We start from the raw sequence: 20,977 nt of genomic DNA, 5'->3' as shown, positions 1-20,977 counted from the left end.
AAATCCTCTTGAATAATAGCTAAGATCAGTCTTTGCTATACTGAATTTCTTTACATTTTAAACTCATAATACTCAAAATGAAAACTGCACGAATGATTAAGTTAGATGCTCCTAAACACGAACAAAGAAGAATAGATGGATGGCCTCAACTCCAAGAAAGACTGAGTTCCATAAGGTCAAGAGCACAGCAGCAAACCGTCCTCCTTGTTTGGAAGTTTTTGTCAAGGAGAAGATACTTTCAGAAGTTGCCATTCGTTTCATATACAGATTTAGATATTCCATGATTACAAGTTTTCCCACAATTAGATCTTTATTTTTTCCAATCTGGCAAAGAAGCTTATAGATTTATTCTCTGAATGCGGCTATAGAAGAAAGGAATCTTGCCTAAAAGTTATTACAGAAACAAAACAAATAATTCACAAATATCCTCACAAACAGATGATAATTAGTTCCCTTTTCAAAGAAAATCAAACATGCAGTTGATGCTGAGACACTGAATATTTTCTGTAATGATGATGTAGTTGATTATTTCAAGTTGCACTAAGGTTAAGGTAGCAACAATGGCTTAAAATAAGGAAAGATCTGGCAACTGATATATGCCTCACACTTGAATTAGATACTAAAATTAAGTATGTATCTACATTGGTACAAACTCTACAGAGTTCTACAACAATATGTACGAAAGCTTAAAAAGCACATAGACATTGACTCTATAATGTAATGGCCTAATTTGAGAGTAATAATCATTATACTAAAAAATACTTATCAGAGAAATGCATTGCAAAATTGGTTACTATAATGAGCAATATAAAATCATATAAGTGCTTAATATTGATTAAATAAATCATAGTATGAACACCAAGAAAGAAGAGTTAGCTAATAAATTCATATTTTAGGAGAATATTAAATGACATAGTAAATGCTCACTATGTGTTATGTTATAAAGCAATGAACAACTATCAATACAATATGATCCATAAAATGGAAAAAAAAAATCAACATATACACCCATAAACAGAAAAAAGAATAGAGACTTTTAACTAAAATCTTACTGTAGTTATTAGTTTTTGTTAGTAATGGATAAGTTTTATTTTCTACTTCAGAATTTACATTCACTTGTTTTGTCCTTTTCAGCCACAAAAAATATTTTTAAAATATTAAGAATTCTCACCATTTCACACCCTCTAGTACAACTGTAACCAAAAAAGACAGACAAGAATCAATGTTGGCAAGGATGTGAGGAAACTCAAATTCTAAAATACTGCTAATGGGAATTTAAAATGTTTAGCCTTGTTGGAAAACTTTCTGCCATTTTCTCAAAATCTTTCTAGTTACCACGTGACCTAGCAAGTCCACTCCTAGCTAAATGCCATGAGAGATGGAAGCACATGTCCACACAGAAACTCATACATGACTGTCTGTGCATAGCAGCATTATTAATAACAGCCCAAAAGTAAAAAAGCCAAATGTCCATAAAAATGATGAATGGATAAACAAAATGCAGTGTATGCATAAAATGGAATATTATCAATAAAAACAAATGAGCTACCAATTCATGCCACAACAAAGATGCACCTTGAAAACATTATGCTAAGTGAATGAAGCCAGTCATGAAAGACTACATATTCTACAATTTTTACTTTTGTGAAATGTGCAGAATAGGGAAATCCACAGAGAAATTAAGTAGATTAACTGGAGAGGAGGGGAAGTTGGGGAATGACCGTGAATGGGTATTGGGTTTCTTTTCAGCGTGATGAAAATGTTTGAAAATAATTGCATGGAGGGTTGTAAATCTCTGTATGTAGCAAAAATCACTGAATTATGCACTTGTATATGTGAATTGAATATATGTGAGCTATATCTCAATAAACTGTTATATAGGAAATATATATTAGGACTTCTGAGGAAGATGGCAAGCTTGATCTGCATTTAATAGCTTAGAAAAGCCTAATGAAACACATTGGGGAGACAATAACAATTCTGATGGAGAATGGGGAAGTTCATACACCAGAAACTTTGCAAAATATTTTCTAAAGCTACTCATGTGGCTTATATTGCCAACCCATCATACTTGTTTGGGAATGAGGCAGAAGAAACCTCTAATACAAATTACTCAGAAGTACAAGGGCAAGAGAGCAGTAAACCAGGCAGAACTAGATACCACAGGCTCCTAAATTAGGGACCAAAAGACATACAGAGAAGGCGCCCTGCTAAGGAGAACACTGCATCTTAGGTCCTCATTGGACCTAAGGTAGGGTCAAAGGGAGGCTCTGGAACAGGTTTTGATCTGTTGTCATAATGCTGTAGGTCATCGAATAATAATATAGGCTCCGTGACTCAGAGAGAAACAGGGCACCAAAGAAGCTTGACTGTTGATGGAAACAGTCACCAAGTTTGATGACATAAGGGCAGCCAGATTCAGTGAAATAGCAACACGCAGCCATGATCAGGCAGATTTCTTACTTTTCCTAGGCTCCACTGACTTGTGAATTTCAGGCATGCCTCTGCAAGGAATGTGGCTGGCGCTAAGGAACTGCATCCATCCACTAGTGTCCAAGTCTCAAAAATTGCCTTTATATGACTTGTTTGGTGGTTTGATAGCATGTTGGTGTGGAAGCAACCTTAACTGAAGCATGAGCATCGTTTTCATTATTCTTCAAAAGACATTTTTTGAGGTCTGAGGAAGCATACTGTGTGTGTGTGTGTGTGTGTGTGTGTGTGTTTGTGTGTTTTATATTTAAATTTACTATGTGTTCCCTATGTACCATGCACTACCTGCCACTACCCAGTGTTAATTCTCTATTTATAATCCCATGCCCCTGAATTGCTGATGTTAATTTAAAATTACAGGAAATGTGGCCAAGTCTTCCGATATTAAAACTCAGACAAATCTCTGAAAAAATTAAGCTTAAGCCCAATGATGGTTAAATACTTGACTATCTTTGAAAATGGGAACAAATAGTGTGAAGAGGAGGGTTAAATCAGTGCATAGTTTATCAACATAATTGCTAAAATTACAGGGATCAGCTAGAAAAATCAGAGAAAATATTCTACCAAATAAAACTATCACAAGAGATGAGAAATAATTTCTTAAATTTTTAATGCAATGTTTGTAATACCTCTTAAAAAGCGTTAATTCTATAAACCAAAATTGGAAGTAATAAAAATAAAACAATGTGCTATAGAAAAGAATTGTCAAATTAAAAATCACAATGGAGAGAGTGACTAACAGTTTACAGTTTTAACTAAAGTAACATTTGTGTGTGCGTGAAAAAGTAAATTATCAAAACAAGAATAGGGTTTAAAAACATGAATGGTCTTAAAATATTAATGGTCTTACATACTGTGATGGTTAGGTTCATGGGTCAACTTGGCCAGGTGATGGTGTCCCGGTGTCTGGTCAAGAAAGCACTGGCCTGTTACTGAAAAGTTGTTGGTTCTGTTTCCCTAGAGAACCCTAACTAATACACATATTATCAGTGTTATCTTTATAAAGGGCTTAAAGCTAAGATTGATTATGGGTAAATTCTTGTAAACTTACAAGGAAAAAAACTATGCTGTGTTAAGGATTTTAAACTATATGAAAGAAGGAATGGTTCTTGGAACATTCAAAAGAAAAATGAAAAAGAAATGTAACAAAATTAAAAAAAAAAATGAAAAACAAATCTTACAAGAATATAAATGGGATATTTCTACCTCCAAAAAACAGAAATCAGGAGTGTAATGAAAGAATAACATATCAAATCTACAGAAATAGCTGTGTAAACAGAAGAATGAACTAATAATTTATAAATAATAAATCATTTCAATCAAGTAAGAGAAAAAAATCCAATGACCCTATTAATACATGTCAAAAAGGTATAAAATATTTCAACTATAGTCAGTTCCATTTAACATTTCTCTGAAAGACTTGCCCATATTTATAAGGCAGGATATAGAAATATGATGTTAATGACTAGGTCAAAAGAAAAATTTTCATTATTGGCAGACTATAATAATTTATCTTGGAAAAATGAAATTTTACTTACAGAGAGAGAGCGGAAATAGTCATTTTCAAGCTCAACAGTTCTCATGAGGTATTCAGACAAAATAGAGAAAATAAATCAACAGAAGACAAATGCAAATATACAAGAAGGTTGAAAATAAAAGAATGGAGATACATAAATGTGATAATTAAGTTCATATGTCAGTTTGGTAAGGTTATAGTGTCCAGCTGTTTGGGTCAAGCAAGCAATGACCTGACTGTTATTGTGAGGATATTTCAGGGATTTAAATCATTAGTCAGCTGATTGCCTCTATGACTGATTACATCTACAGTCAGCTGAGGACACTGCCTTCGACAATGAGAGATGTCTCATCCGATCTGTTGAAGGCTTTATAAATTATGTGAATATGAACCCCCCAAAAAGAGACCATAATAATTTAAACCTATTAATGATGAGCAATTAAGAAAAAAATAGGCTTTAGGGTAAAAATAAAATTTAAAAATAAGAACTACACACTGATAAAAGGAAAAATAAATCAAGAAGATATAATAATCAAGACCCACATACACATCTAACAAATATTCAAACTAAAAAGTAATAACTGAAGTGACAAGATAAATATATTTGAATTTCAGTTGAAGATTTGACAATGCTCCTTTTTTGCCCACCTGTTAATAGAAGTAGTGGAGGAAATTAAGCAAATGTATAGACTTAAATAACATGGTTATGGATCTTGAAACTCATTCTCAATGAATTAAAAATACTCATTTTAGAGTATATATGTAGAATTTCCCTAAATCAATCACGAAGTATCATTGTCAGTTAGCCTATGTTCTCTGGTCATAACTCATGGACAAAATAATAAGTCAAAAATCCAGGAAAACATAATACACAATGCTCCTTGTACTACAGAGGAAACAATGTAGGAAATTAGGAACAAAATGTAAATAACTTCTTTTCAAAGTCTTTACAAAATCACTGCATATCAAACAGATTGGTGAAACAAAACAAGAAAAAAAGAAAAGAAAAAAGAAAAATCAATGTTTGGTAAGGATATGAAGAAACTAGAACACTCATATAGTGTTACATGCAAAAGCAAAGCAACCTTGAATTACTTAGCAAAATAATATATGAGCCTATTCTATAACCCAGCAATCCCAATCATGGATGTTTCCCAGAGAAACTTGACAACAAGTCCACAAGGGAATATCGACAAACAAGTCAATCACAAGGAAGAATTTATGGAATAGATATTAAGACCCTCTCTATATCCAGACCTCCATAAAAACAAGAGGAACATTGGAAAAAATATTGCCAAAATCAAAATTTTCAGGACTCTGGAAACAGCTCAACAAAGAACTTATTATAGATAAATGGCTGGATCTCGGTAAGAACCATGAACATTGTGGTGTTTCTACTTGCCCTATTCTCATTAACTTCTCCCCAGCTCCATGGTGGTCTTGAAAATCAACAACCCCATAAGTACATTACCTGTGAAAACAAACAACCAGCAGCTACTTAAAGGGGAAGATGTGTTTAGAGTTTCCCAAAAGCCTCCTCCCCAAAGAATTGCCCAAGATGTATCTGGTCATCTAGAAGCTGATATTCACGTGTGGGGCTGTGTACATGCCCAGGAAAAACATGGGCAGGTACTAAGCTCTCAATTCTCTTTGACCTTGAAGGACTGCTTAAGTAGGAAGTAATGGCTAAGGAAGGAAGGGTTGTGAACTGCCTCCCCAGCACTGACAGTGTTCCCCAACACACACACGCAGCCCTCCAGCAAAGGATAAGAGACTGAACGGTTCAAGACAATTAAGGAAATCTCTGTACAACCACTATCTGAGCACTAAGATAATGAAGGGTTTTCAGTGGTTACACATGAAAATGAATACAGATTAAACAGAATTAGTGGAGAAAAGTCAATTAAAAAAACACACACAGCACCAAAACCAATAAGAACCAACAATATAAAAATGGGGGGAGGGGAGAAACATGAGATCCAGAATTGTTTAAATGTTCTATTTTAAACAAAAAATTGTAAGACGAACAAAGAAACAAAGTATGGTCAATACACAGGAAAAAACTGAATCAATAGAAACTGTCCCTGAGTGAGAAAAAACTTTTTGTACAAAAACTTTAACCAAGAGAAATTTCATAACATAAAATGGAAATTCTGGAATTGAAAATTATGATAGCTGAAATGAAAAATTACAATAACTGAAATGAAAACTAGAGGGACTCAACGTCAAATTCGACCTATCAGAAAAAAGTCAGCAAACCTGAGGTTAGGTCAACTGAGACTATCCAGATTGAAAAACAGAAAAAAAAAAAAAAATTATAAATAGAAAAATATAAAGAGCTTCAAAAAACTGTTAGATAACTCCCCTACCTCACACAATAAAAATTAACTGAAAATTAATCAGCAACCTAAATAAAGAGTTAAAACTATGAAAGGCTTAGAAGAAAACATAGGGAAATAGCGTCAAGACTTTGACTTAGGCAATGGAGTCTTAGACTTTACATCAAAAGTATAAGCAACAAAAGAAAAAAACAGATAAAGTGAACTTCATCAAAATTAAGAATATCCGTGCATCAAAGGACATTATTAAGAAGGGGAAAAGAAAACCTACAAAATGGAAGAAAATGTATGGAAAATATATATCTAATAAGGGTTTAAAATCCAGAATATATAAGAATTCTTACAACTAAACAACCAGTAGGCACACAGCCCAATTTAAAAATGCGCAAAAGACGTGAATAGACATTTCTCCAAAGACGCTGTACAACAAGCACATGAAAAGATACCCAACATGATTAGTCATCAGGGAAATGCAAATCAAACCCATAAGATACCACTTCATACTCAAGAGAATGGTTGTTCTTGAAAAATAATAATAAAAAACAAACAGAAAACAATCCTCAGTGAGGATATAGAGAAATAGAACTCTTGTTCATTGTTAGTAGGGCAGAAAAGGAGGCACCAATACCACCCCATGGAGGGTAGCAAAATGACCCAAATGTCCATCAGCAGATCACTGCAATGCATAAACATATGGAATATACATATAAGGGAGTATTATTCAGCCATAAAAAGGAATGAGGTACTGATACATCTACAACATGAATGAACCTTGTGAACATTATTCTAAGAGGAAAGACATAGGACTGTATTTTCCCACTTATATGAAATGTCCAGAATAGGCAAACCTGTAGAGACTGAAAGTACATTAGTGATTCCCAAGGACAAGGGATGGTAGGGGGAACAAATGGGAGGTGACTTGTAATGGGTAAAGATTTCTTTTTTGGGAATGATGACATTCTAAAATTAGATAGCAGAAATGGTTGCAAAACTCTGTGAATATAATAAAAACCTATATTGTATACTTTAAATGAGTGAATTGTGTGGTGTAAGAATTACATCTTATTAAAGCTGTTGTGAAACAAAAGAAGTCAATTGCAGCATTGCTTGTGATAGCATGGAGTAGTGCTCTGAAATGAAGGAGGATAGCATAATAAAAAATAAAGTAAAACAAGAGCAGGTATGGACCATAACAATAATGCACTATGACTACAGAGTTAGGAAGGAAATGAACATAATATCTTTGTGATGTTGATACAATGAACTTTCAAAACAAAGCACTAAAAGCACAAATCATTAGTCAGAATTAAAAATTTTTGCACAGTAAAGTACTTAATACATAGTGGATAAATTTAATAGTGTGATGATGGAATAATATCTGTATTATGCAAGAATCTCTTGCAAATCCTTAAAAGAAATAAATAAACTCATATTTTAAATGGGCAAAGAATACAAACAGACATTGAAGAGGAAACTCAAAGAGGTAAATAGTATAGGAAGATATATTCAAAATTTGGCAATTTCAGCTTAAATGGTAAATACTTAAATTAGGAATCAAAATTAAATACTTAATAATGTACACGAATCTTTTGTGACATCTACATATCCGTTTCCACATAGTCAACAACAACAAAAAAGACTATCTTCATGAATTTTATGGTACTTTCATTTATGTTCCAGAAGATGCCTATAATGCAATATGCGTAATATGCTGTCAACACATTTTTTTTTTTAATTTTAAAATAATGGTAGGTTTACAGGAAGTCTTAAAAACAGTACAGAGAGGTCCCATGTGCCCTCACTTCCGTCTGAAGGTCATGTCCTCCATAACTGTAGTACCATATGAAAACCAGGAAACTGCCATTGGCACAAAGTGTGTGGATATTTCTATGCCATTTTATCATATGTATAGATGAGTGCAACCGCTACCACAATCAAGAAACAATATCTATCCATGTGTTTATTTGTCATCCACACTCCCTTTTGGGTTAAATGTCTCTTCACATCCTTTGCCTGTTTTCTAATTAGATTGTTTGCTTTTACAACCACAACATTTTAAATTAAGATTTTGGGATCCAGTGAGTCATGTGGCTCATGCAATCTTCTCTGAAATTATTCTTTCTAGATATACATTATGTCTCAATTGTAAGTACTGGCTGGTCAGGCACTTTGGAATGTGACGTGTACCCTACCTTCCAAGAAATTTACTGTATAATAAGGAAAACAATAATTAAATGCAAATAATTAAAGAAACAAAGGAGAGGCACAAATAATTTTTCAGTGTACAAAAGAGGGGGTGATTATTCTGTGAGGGAAAGGAAGAATCTTTAATGCAACCTCAAGTCACTTAAGATTTACACTGAAAAAATGAAGGAAAAAAAATTCCAGGAATAGGAAATGTTAAAATGATCAAACATCAATCGTTTCACTTTTGCAAGAGTATAGGAACACTGGAAATGATATTTGAATGAACTATTTGAAAGGTGAGATGATCTCTTATTTTGAACTAACATGAATACCTGACATAGAAGTCTATAGTTTATTCATGTGTTAGCTACTTGGGCAGCCAATGAAGGTTTATGATTGAGAGAACGACGTGGTGGTTTTAGAAAGAAGACTTGGTAGCAATTTATATTGTAGCCAAGAAAGAGTTAAAGCCTGACGGAGCACAGAGGAACAGAAGGCACATGGATATCAAAGTTATTTGGGGAGCATAAAGAACCCACTTTGCAAGTAATTGGAGAGGAAAGAGCAATTCTGAAAGGAAATGAGAAATTAAATTAATGTGTAAGGTCACACGATTCCTCACAAATATATACGAGCTCCCACAAAGTATAATGTCAAACTTGTAGAAAAACAAAAAAGCCAATTGAGTAAGATATTGGTAATTTTGTGGAACTATTTACAATGACTACATTCTACTTTAGACTTCTGTAAATAAAAGAATAGCTCTCACCTAAGCAACCAGATATATAATATAAAATTAGAAATAATTGAGAACCTCAATGATGCAATAAGCAAAATCTCATACAATGGATTTATTTGGACATGTTACAACTTGTTTAGGCAAGGATCAGATATCACATTATGTGACTGCAATGCATTTTTTTCTCCTGATTTTCCCCACCTGCCCCCCACCCCCACCCAAAATCAGTCTTACACTGTCTTGATTACTAGCTCCTTTCAGTCATTAAAATCTTTTCTGCCACTCACATTAACCTCATTTAGTAGGCTGAGGCTTTTAGTCACATCCTAATTCTGAATTGAAGTAGAAAAGATCAATATAAAATGATTTCAATATACTGAGGTTTTGATACGTGCTTTGGGGAAATACAGTTAAGCTGAGATGATCCATAAAGCCCTTAAATGTGTTGGTGGTTAACACTGATTTGCTATTCAAGAGCTAAGGGAGACACTCACTGCTGATGACAAGGGATTCCAGGACTTTACAGCATATTGAAGTTTAATGTAACATCTAGACGCTGGCACTCCTTTATCAACCTGCAGGGAAATCACTGCTGGATAAAAGGTAATGTTCTTCGTATTTACCAAGAGATGGTGATATAGGTCTTTGCCCTTAGAAATGAAAATGGTTACTGCATATTACAAACTTTAGACACTAGAAGCTGGTAAATATTCTTTTACCAAGTAAATACAAATTCCTTTCAACAGCTCTTGATGTAAAACAAAATTCATACAAATGGAACAATGTACATCTTTCCTTAGCCACTGAGGTTTAGGAGTGACTTGCAGCATGGAAATGTGAGATAATATCACACACACAAAAGGGAGAAGGCTTAAAAAAAAGGAGGTGCAGATGTGATGGCATTTGGGAACATTTAAGGTCTTCTCGACTACATATAGTTTCCTTGCCATAAATATTACATTTTTTGGTAGGAAGTCTAAAATCCTAAAAGTTTCAGAAGAATCAGGTGTCTTTGAGCAGGCAAAACACAAAGAAAGATAGACACAAACGAACCTTAGAAACTATCTAAATTTTTTAGAGAAGAAGAGACTGAGGTAGTCTAGAAATTTTAAATGCTTTATACCAAGCCACAAATCTAGATGGAAACAAAACAGATACAAGGAAGATAGTTTTTGATTGTGGATGAGAGTCACCTCTGGAGCTTTTTGAAAATTACAGATGCCCATACTAACTCTTTAACTTATCAGAAGATTTGCAGTCAGTGATGACCTAATTGAAAAAAAAATTATGTGTTTCTGATATGCAGGCAAAGCATAGAATCTCTGAACCAGCATATCCGTTTACTAAATTACATGTTCATCTATTTCTTCAACAAATACATGGTTTGCTTACTGAATACCAGGCACTGTTCTAGGTATTTAAGGATCATTCATGAACAAAACAGCCATGAAGAAAACTGGTTCTATTGGGAGCAGGGGAGGGGCAATAAATAATAAACATAAAAATAGTTGCATTGTATAATATGCTGGAAGCTAATGGGTGCCATAGGAACAAAAGAAAAACTAGTAGAGGGGGCAAATCAACTATTATACCCAGTTAAGGTGGGCTTTATTGAGGGGATGAGTGAGTTTTTAAAAGGAGCACTATGGCTTGCAGTGTGGAGATGGAATCAAAAAGGTTCAAGGGCACAGGAAGGTCAAGGGCAGAAGGAAGCACCTGCATTAATCCGGGTAAGAGATGATGATGGAAGACCATTTGAAGTGGGGAGAAATGGTTGGACTCCGCATAGTTTTAAAAGTTAGAGCTAGGAAGATTTCCCAGTGAAAGGAATTCATGAGCTCTATTCCATAGAAGGCTACATCAGAAGAGGCACAAGAGAGGTGATGTTTAAGTGTAAGGTTGTCAAAAATTTAATGCCCAGAAAATATGAAGGATCATTTGTGAATATTTTCTCAGAGAGCACAACTCATTTAATAGTCTCCCTTGATCATTTTTTGGTGGTTTATTTATTTAAATTTTTGGATGCTGGCATAAGCCAACATAAAACTTCCTAAATCTTCAACAATAGTCCTGAAAACCCTAAAGAATACCCAGATCCCTATTTGAGACTCTATAATAAAGTTTCACTCGCTAAGTTTGTTCTTCAGAGACTTAAATACTTCAGAGAGCTCCTATGCCAGCTAAGTCCCGAAACCCAGAGGCAATAGACTCTTCAAGAACATCAACTAGATGTGTCCCCTTTGCTCATAAAGTTGACACCCTTTTCAAAATGAACAGGTTAGGATGTCATTGCCTAGACATCCCTGAAGATTGGGAAAGTGATTAAACTAGAGGAAGGGGTAGCAACAGACAAGAAGGAATTGAACAAAGGATTATGAATACTGAATCATTATATAATTTCTTTTTCTTAGTTGCTAGTGTATTAGAATAGCTAGAAGGAAAGAATTGAAATGGTGGAACTGTAGCACATAGCATCCTTTGAATTTGTTCTATAGCTACTTGTTAAATTGTAAGTTGAAAGCTATACCTTTTTGTATATATATTCCACAATAAGGAAATAACTGAAACTATGGTACTATAACTCATAGCAACTTTGGAAATTTCCCATATATCTACTTGTGAAATCATACTTTGAAAGATATTACCTTTTTGTATATATGTTATATTTCATAATAAGGAAATAACTAAATCTGGATCTGTAACCTATAATATTCTTTGAAATTTGCTAACAACTTGTTAAATTGCACTTGGAAAGTTATTTCTATGTATATATGTTATATTCTACAATAAAAAAGATGATTAAAAAAAAACTTCCTAAATCTGTTGTCCAAAGGACATGCTCCGGTACCATTAATCCTCCTGAGTTCTTTGCACTTTGAACAATAGATCTTGAACTAATGCCAAAAAGAACATAATATTTGAGAGGAGGGGAACAAAATCCACTTCATACATTTTATTCAGTATTCAAGTGAAGCGCCTGATGATGAACCCCACTTGAGAGTCTGATTAATAATCCTGAATTACCATAAAAGCAAAGCTACAGAGGTTTTCAATTAAAAGCATTTCTAGATCTGGTATTTGAACATTGGAAAGAACGTTTAAAAATTAACTGCATGGTAATGAAGGATAGCTGTTTGCTTTTCCCGAGACACTGGTTAAGAAGTCATATAAAAATCATTTATTCCTTTTGGACTGGTTTTAAAGGACACATTTTAAATTCTATGAAACATGTACCAAAACAAAATAACAAATCATTTTGTTCTGTAAACTTGGAAGTTGGAATCTGGGTTCAAGACCTAGTGTAACCAATCAATTTGTCTTGTTGGACCTGACCTTTCCAATCACTCAAATGTAGTTAATAATTCAAGAGTCCCATGAATGAACAAATGAATGAATGAACAATACTGCCTGTGGTGGGTAGAATAATGGCCCACCAAAGATACCAACATCCTAATCACCGGCCCCTGTGAATATGTTGTGATTTATCTGCCTTTGATTTTCATTACAGCCAGCATCTGGCTGCTATAATAACTTGGCACACTCCACATCTTACACTGGGCTATATTTATTTATCAGAGCAAATACTCTTTCTTCCATGAAGTCTTTTCTAATTATTCCTTGCTATAACTGAAAACTTCCGCCTGCCTAAATATCATTCAATTATTCTTCAATAATTGAGTTATTCTGTTACTCATATCCTACAAGAAAAATCAAGATGCCACTTTGAATCTTTTGTGATTTCTTTTACTCTTTTTATTAAGTTTTCAATATTCCTTTCAGTGATCTGATAAAAACAATTTTATTTTGGTGATATGGGGGGTGTTTTATGTTTCAATCTTTTAAACCAATTCTTTAATCCAATAGAGGTATATAGAGCAGATTTTAAGTATTATCCAAATAATTAATGAATTATATCAACACCACTTATTTTGTAAACCCAAAGTTTTATTTGACAAATTTACCATATAACAAGTATTAATTTCTGTTTTTTTCCCCTGGAATAGTATATCACATTGATTTGTATTACCTATTTTAAGCCTATGCCATGATGTTTCAAATATCATAGTGTTTTTAAGTGTTTTGATATTTGCTAAGGCAAGTACCTTCTTATTTCTTTTTCAAAAATGCCTTGGCTGTTCATTCTTATGGGTTCATTATTCCAGATAAAGTTTAGAATTATTTTTTTTAGTTAAAAATGTCTTACAATTTTCAGTGGAATTATATTTAAACTATAAATTCAGTTTTGAAGAAAATAATTTCTCAATAATCTCCTCTTTGTTATTCACATCATTGTAGACCTTTATTTAGTCAAATCATATTTTTATTATGTCTTGTTTTCTTCAAGTTGGTCTCTAATTTTTCTTGTACGATTTTTCAAATAGATATTTGAAATATCCACCAAACTATGGGCCTCAGGTCAGATGCACCCTAACACCTGTTTTAGTACATACAGTTTTATTGGAAAACAGCTACACCCATTCATTCACACATGATCAATGGCTACTTTTGCATGAAAAAGCAGAGTTAAGTAGTTGCAACAGACTTTATTGCCCACAAAGCCTAAAATATTTAATTTCTGGCCCTTGAAAATGAAATCTAGTAGGCCCAACCAGAGGTGCCCCACGTCAGTAAAACCAAAATCTAGGTAATTTTATACTCCCTGTAAATGCTCACTTCACCCTGCAAACAGAATTTAAATCAGCCAATCAGCTTCTGCCAACTCCTTATTCTTAGACCAACTGACCTCCTCATTGCCAAGCAACCATCTGCACTAACTGTTTAGGAAATGTAGCCTGCATTAACCAATAAAAATCCCCTCCCAATAAACTCCCATTTTCTGTCTACAAAAACTTCTTGCTCTTTTTGTTCAGCGACATTTCTCTTTACCTCTAGTGATTGGAATCTCCCCAGTTCATGAACTGATTCAGTAAAACTCTCTGAGATCTAACGAAACTTTAGTTTACCACCCTTTACAGAAAAAGTTTGACAATCCTTGTTTTAAATAGATATTACTACTTTGAAAAATATACTGGCTTTTCCACATAATCAGATTATCTTATTTTCATGATCATTCTATAAACTTTTGAGTTTATTTTCTTCCATCTTGGTTATGGAATGAAGAAATCATAGAGCAGAGGTGCAGCCAAATCACAATGGGCATTGTTGTGAGCCAAGAACTAAACTATTTTTATTGCAAGCTGCTACAATTAAGAATTCATTTTTATTCCAGCATAATTTATCCTAAATTGACTGAACATCTTCAGTTACATATGCCATGGTTTTCCTAATATGTGAGACCATTACAGAAGTCAGGGCTGGTCAAATGTGAGCATTGTGTACTATGAGTGCTGATTTTTCAATTTTTATTTAATAAGACCCATGAAAGTGGACAACTGATACTACTGAGAAGTAGTAAAAAAAAAAAAAAGATCGATGATACCATAAATTTCTTCTAATTAATATAAAATCATTACTTTTCCTAAGTATAAAACTTACATTATTATACTTTAATACAATATGCATTTAATAGAAAGTAACAGCCTTTTTATCTTTACGGTCTAAAACAAATAGTAAACAACATCTACTTGCATATTACCGACCACAAAAATAAATTTACCACTATCCAGCCTCAAAGACATCATACCAAAAAAATTCAACACAATTTTATGGGCACTAATCTCAAACTATATAAATGGAGACAGAATTTTGGAAGCTTTATGACATGTCAGGTTCTGAGGTCTTTTAATTCAAATTCCTTCATTTGAACCAGAATAATGTTGACCTAGCCCAATTCAACTCAAAGTAACAGTCCAGGAACTAAAATTAAATAAAACTATTAGATCTTTACTGGCAGTGGCTTAAATATAAAGTAAAAATTGATTCATTTCAGCCCAAGGCAAAAATTTTAAAAATCTTTCTTTATTACTCTCCTGTTGGGGACGATTAAGGTAGCATGCATAAAATCACCCTCAGCGATGCCAGAGGTATGCAACATGGCCACTAGGGCTGATGCAACAACAGCTTAAGTTGCCCTTAGCCTTCTTTACCGAAGTAGTTCGCGCCAAAGATTCGCGCCGAGAGTGCTAGCCTTACAATCTGCCATCCACCCCAGCAACAGTAGCCACCAATCCTATGCTAGCCTTACATCTGCCATCCGCTCTAGCAACAGCGGCCACCAATCCTAGACCGCCACCCGCCCTTGCTAGCCACTCCCCCTTCTCCTAGAGTATATATGCTCTGCCTCCTCAATAAAGATTTGCAGCTTGATCAGAATCTTTGTCTTGCTGTCATTGCTCGTGTCTCTTGTCCCATACCATTCCTCCCTCACAGGATTTGGAGCCTCAGTTGAACGTCCCGCGGGCCGGGACACTCTCCCTCTTCCTATCTCATACCCTTCTATTAGCCTGGATGCCTATCGTGAAATACACACTGTGCTACTAAACACCAAACTCTCTCCCACCAGGCCTACAGGCTGTGTCTGCCATGATCTCTTCTTTTTATTTATTTATTATTATTATTTTTTTCTTATCTTCCTAGAGTAAATTTTCCAACTCTTCAAATGCAAATCCTTAGCTCTTGCTCTCCATGTCTATTGCTTTGTATGCACCACTAAAATTATGCATTGTTAATCTCAGCTATTGAACTAGCAAAAACAAGGTTCTCTTTCTCGAAGGTGAGAAAGTAGAAGAAGCAAGCACGAAAAGGCCATTTATCTTTCTTGGATTGTGTTTAGAAGTTTTATGTAGCACTCACACGTTCAGAATATTGATCCGTATTATGTATTCATGGGCTCATGCACTATTTTTAAAAGAGTGGTGAGCACTTATCACATACCAGACACTTGACTAAGCACCAAGAATGCAGGATAAACAATGCTAAAAACACTCTGCAACTTCTGGCCTTCAAACCTCATTTGCTTCCAGAACCAAAAGCATACGGGCTTACACTCTTCCTCCCTTCTTCCTTCTCTCAGCATTACTAGTGAACGAAGTTGGAAAATTCAATCCAGGAATAATAAACCATAATGATTAAATTAGATAATTATTTAGAAAAGTCCCTTTCCTCCCCGATAAAGGGTTTTATGACACACACATATTTCCTCTTGAGCCTGTATGTACCCGAGGATACATCTGCAGAGCACCAAAATTATTGGTTTAAAAAAAAATGTACTCATATGCAAAACCCTGCTTTAAAGAAATCAGCTACCTACTTGTTTTGGCTCAACAGTGTTTAATAGATATTTTTTTCTCGAAACTGACCGGTTGTTTTAGCGCTGCAAAAAAAAAAAAAAAAAAAAAATAGACTCAGTCTGTTCATGTATAATCAGAACCAAAGAAGGAAAATAAAATGTGTTTTTCCTTATTTAAAAGAATGGGATATCAGTTCCCTAATTAATGTCATTATAATTCTTGACTTGAATTGCTGAATGTGCAAGCTAATATAATACAAAAAATAGTTGCCTTTTTTTGGTAGAGGAAATGCCATATATTAAAGAACATTTTCTATATTTACAAGCAAGTACTTGACACTTAATTTCTATACATTTTCCTCAATATCACTGAGCAAGTTTACATGTTAAAATTGAACTAATTTTCATGTAATTTTATCATAACTCTCACAGCATTAGATTTGAGAACTGCACTTGAGGCATTTTTTTTTTCCTTAATTACCAGAAAATTTTCAAATATTTCAGTTATGCCAATTGTGGTGTTAACTACAGGGGCTTCATTTTATTATTTTATGTTTAAAAATAAAATTCAATACATTAGTTCATTTAGAGCCATAAAATGGGACCGATAGAACTGAATCTTTCATTCATGTAATTAGCATGTTTTTTCTAACCAAATCACTCCCTCTTAACAAAAATTAGGGACACAAATTGAATATAAGATATGAAGTGAACATAATTTTTATTCTGTAAATAAATTGTAATTTAATTACAAAGTACAAATGCAGACACAAAGCCAAAATTATTTCACTATGCTAGCCAATTTTTATACTAAAACAATCCTTATGCAGGGGGAAAGGGGAACTGGGTATTTAAAAACTCCCAATGTTCTAAAAATGATTATCTAACCGTAATCTAACCATTCCTCAAAACATGAAAGATTGTTTTGTATGCTTTAAGTAATACTCTTATCCAGATGGTATAAAATGAAAGAATCATATGGTCAAAATTGAAAGTAATTTACTCCTTATCTATGAATATGCATCAGCAAAGCATCATAATTTTGAATTATAAACAAAATGGTCTTTGCCGTAGTCATTATCATTTGGCACTCAAAATAGTAAATTAGTAGAATACCAGGTGCTGTGGCTTGAAGCTTGTATATACCCTAGAAAACATGTTCTTAAATCCAGTACATTCTGGTGGATGTGAATCCACTGTAAGTAGGACCTTTTGATCAGCTAAGAAGGTGGGCTCACCTCCATCAGGATGGGGCTTACTCCTATTACTGGAGTCGTTTATAGGCAGAGTGAAATTCACAGAGAGAGAGAGAAAGTCACATAAGCAAGAAGCTGAAATCAAGGAAACCCAAAAGAGAAGGAAGAGACCAGAAAATTCTGCCATGTGCCTTGCCATATGACAAGCTAAGGACCAAAGATCCCCAGACCACCAATCCTCAGGGAGAAAGCATCACCTTTGCACTTTGACTTGGATATCCTTTTTGCCTCAAAACCAAAAGCTAGTAAATTCCCAATGTTTAACCCAACCTATTTCATGCTATTTGCTTGGGCAGCCTAGGAAACTAAGAACATAAGGGAAAGACAGCAGCCTTTGGACAAGATTTAAAAGCGCTGACTAACATTACCTAGTAAAAACTGAAGTTCTGATGAAAAAATTTTAAATTATTTCACTGCACTTGAGAATCTTTAGTGATTATAATGTTATCAATAGAAAATTAATCACACAGATGCTCAATGAATCATCTGGAAATAATATTGTGATAAAATATCTTAATCTCTTAATAGTACAACAAATACAGTAACTAATTATAAAATTTGTACTTCGATTTGATAGCATGACTTTTAATATATGAAAATATATTTAATAGAGAAAATAGACTGACAGCAAAATTAAGGATACCTTTAGATATCTGCTGGAAGCCAGACTAATTTTCATCATCTTTGTAGACCCTGCTCACTACATGCCTGCCTTATTTGCCAAGGGAATTAGTTATCAGAGTTCCTCCGCTGATAATGTGAAAAATGTGTCAGGATTTTTATGCAATTAAAGGTACACTAGAGATTAAGGCTCAGTGGATATTTATTTCCATACAATGCCATTTATAATCAAGGCCTTATTTAGTCAATATATAATTAAACTATAATATGGCAACAATAACTACTGTAGTTAAAGAGAAAATACTTTGCATAATTAAGTTAAAGAATTAATTTCAGGTTCCCACTGGAAAACTGCAGCTGTTTAATTTAAATTGCTAGACATATCTTTCAAAAAATGATAGAGATAAACAAGGAGAGCAAACAAAATTACCCACAGCCTGTATCTAAAGCAAATCTAGAGGAGAGAGAATACTATAAAGCCAAATTTGCATGAAATTGTGAAAACGCACATTTGCAACCAAAAGAGGATGACCCTGAGCTCTCACCTGAGAAGACATGTCTTAAATATCTTATTGGAAAATATAGAAACATTTGATAACACTCTTTGTTGGTGAGCCTCAAGGAAATATCACTCATAAATTGTCTGTGTAAGTACAAAACAGTACTACGCAAAGTGAGATAAAAGTGTACTTGCTAACAAATTTTTTCATTTATTATATGACCCTGCAATTCTTCTCTAGGGATCTAACTTTAAGACACACTTCCATATATACAAAATAACAACAGCATCCAGATATTTATTGCTGCATTATTTGTATTTGAAAGGCTATTAAGAATACAAATGTCCATCTATAGAGGGGCTAGTTGAATATATACTATGGTACATCAATAAATATGAATAAGGGAGATATCAACACACTAATATGGAATGACTTTCAGGATATATTGTAAGGTTCAGAACAACGTATAAAGTGTGATAATTTTATGTCAGGAATAATAGGAAATTATATATGTATAGATTTGCTTATTTTTTTCCAAAAAGAAACATGAATATAAACCATAAAAATAATTAAAATTATTTAAAACAGGTGGCAGGAATTGTCAGGGCTGAGAAAATAGGGAATGAAGGAAGAATTCTGAGTATTCCTTTTGATATCATTTTAATTTGGTGCAATGTAAATGTTTAAATAGTCACAACTAAAATTAAAACAAAGGAAAATTTTAAATGCAAATATTAGAAACTAATTTAAATTATTTACTCAATTTAATTTAAACTGATAACAGAACTAAAGAGAGAAAATAACTGTTTCCAAACATTTTGAACATAATGCTGCTCTGTAAGGTCTTAAATGATCATATTCTAAAGACTGTATAATTAATTAATAAACTTCAATCAATAATTCTATTGTCTACTATTTTGGTAATAATAATTTTGAAAATATTTAATGTGTACATTGCTGTTACAAATAAGCAAACATGAGATAGGAGTATTAGAATCTAAGATTTTCAATGAAGAAAAAAGAAATACAAAAGAAAAGTCAACTAATTCAGAATGTGAATAAAAACAATAACCATTAAGCTTCATCAAAATTACAAATGTTTGTGAATCAAAGGACATTATCAATGAAGCTACAGACTGGGATAAAATATTTTCAAATTATATTTCTGATAAGGGTTTATCATCCAAAACATATAAAGTACAACTATAAGTCAACAACACAACAACCTAATTTTAAAAGGGCAAAGGGCTTGAATAGACATTTCTGCAAAAAGGATATAGAAATAACCAATAAGCACATGGAAAGATGCCCAATATCATTAGATGTTAGGGAAATGCAAATCAAAACTACAAAGAGATTTCACTTCACATCCACTAGGATGGCTCGTATCAAAAAGAAAAGAAAGAAATAAATGTTGGCAAGGACAGGGAGAAATTGGAACCCTTGTGTACGGCTAGTGGGAATATAAAAAGTTGCAGCTGCTATGGAACAGTCTGGCTGTTTCTCAAAAAGTTCCACATAGAATTACCATACGACCCAGCAATTCCATTCCTAGGTAAATATCCCCCCAATTGAAAACAGGGTCTCAAACCAATGTTCATAGCAGCAATATTCACAATAGCCAAAAAGTGGTAACAACCCAAGTGCCCATCCACAGATGAATGGGTAAACAATATGTGGTATATATGTATAATGGAATATTGTTCAGCTGCAAAAATGAACGACATTCAGATACCTGATGCAACATGGATGAAACTTGAAAACATTACACTAAATGAAATTAGCCAGATGCAAAAGGTCAAAGAGTGTATGATTCCATCTGTATGAAATAGCTACAATAAGCAAATTCGGAAAGTAGATTAGAAGTTCCCAGTGGTTGTGGAGGGGAGAAGAAAATGGGGAGTTATTGCTTAATGGATACAGAGTTTCTGTTTGGGGTGATGAAAAGTTTGGGAAATACATAGTGCTGATGGTTGCACAATAAGAATGCAATTAAGGCCACTGATTTGTACAATTAAATTGATTAATATGACAAATTTTATGTGTGTATGTGACATACACAAACACACACATGCACATCTATATATACATATATTATACCATAATTTTTTTTTTTTTTTTACTTAAAGAGAAAGGAAAG

The 20,977-nt window shown here is 33.6% G+C and overlaps 1 protein-coding gene across 4 annotated transcripts in view; it reads right to left on the bottom strand.

The window, feature by feature from the left end:
* The window catches only part of SNTG2 (syntrophin gamma 2), a 509,625-nt gene that overhangs the window by 398,450 nt on the left and 90,198 nt on the right, over positions 1–20,977 (bottom strand). The window lies entirely within an intron of this gene.

This window comes from Choloepus didactylus, chromosome 20, assembly GCF_015220235.1.
Source record: "Choloepus didactylus isolate mChoDid1 chromosome 20, mChoDid1.pri, whole genome shotgun sequence".
NCBI classification, from domain to species: domain Eukaryota; kingdom Metazoa; phylum Chordata; class Mammalia; order Pilosa; family Megalonychidae; genus Choloepus; species Choloepus didactylus.
This window is presented reverse-complemented; position numbering and strand designations above follow the sequence as displayed.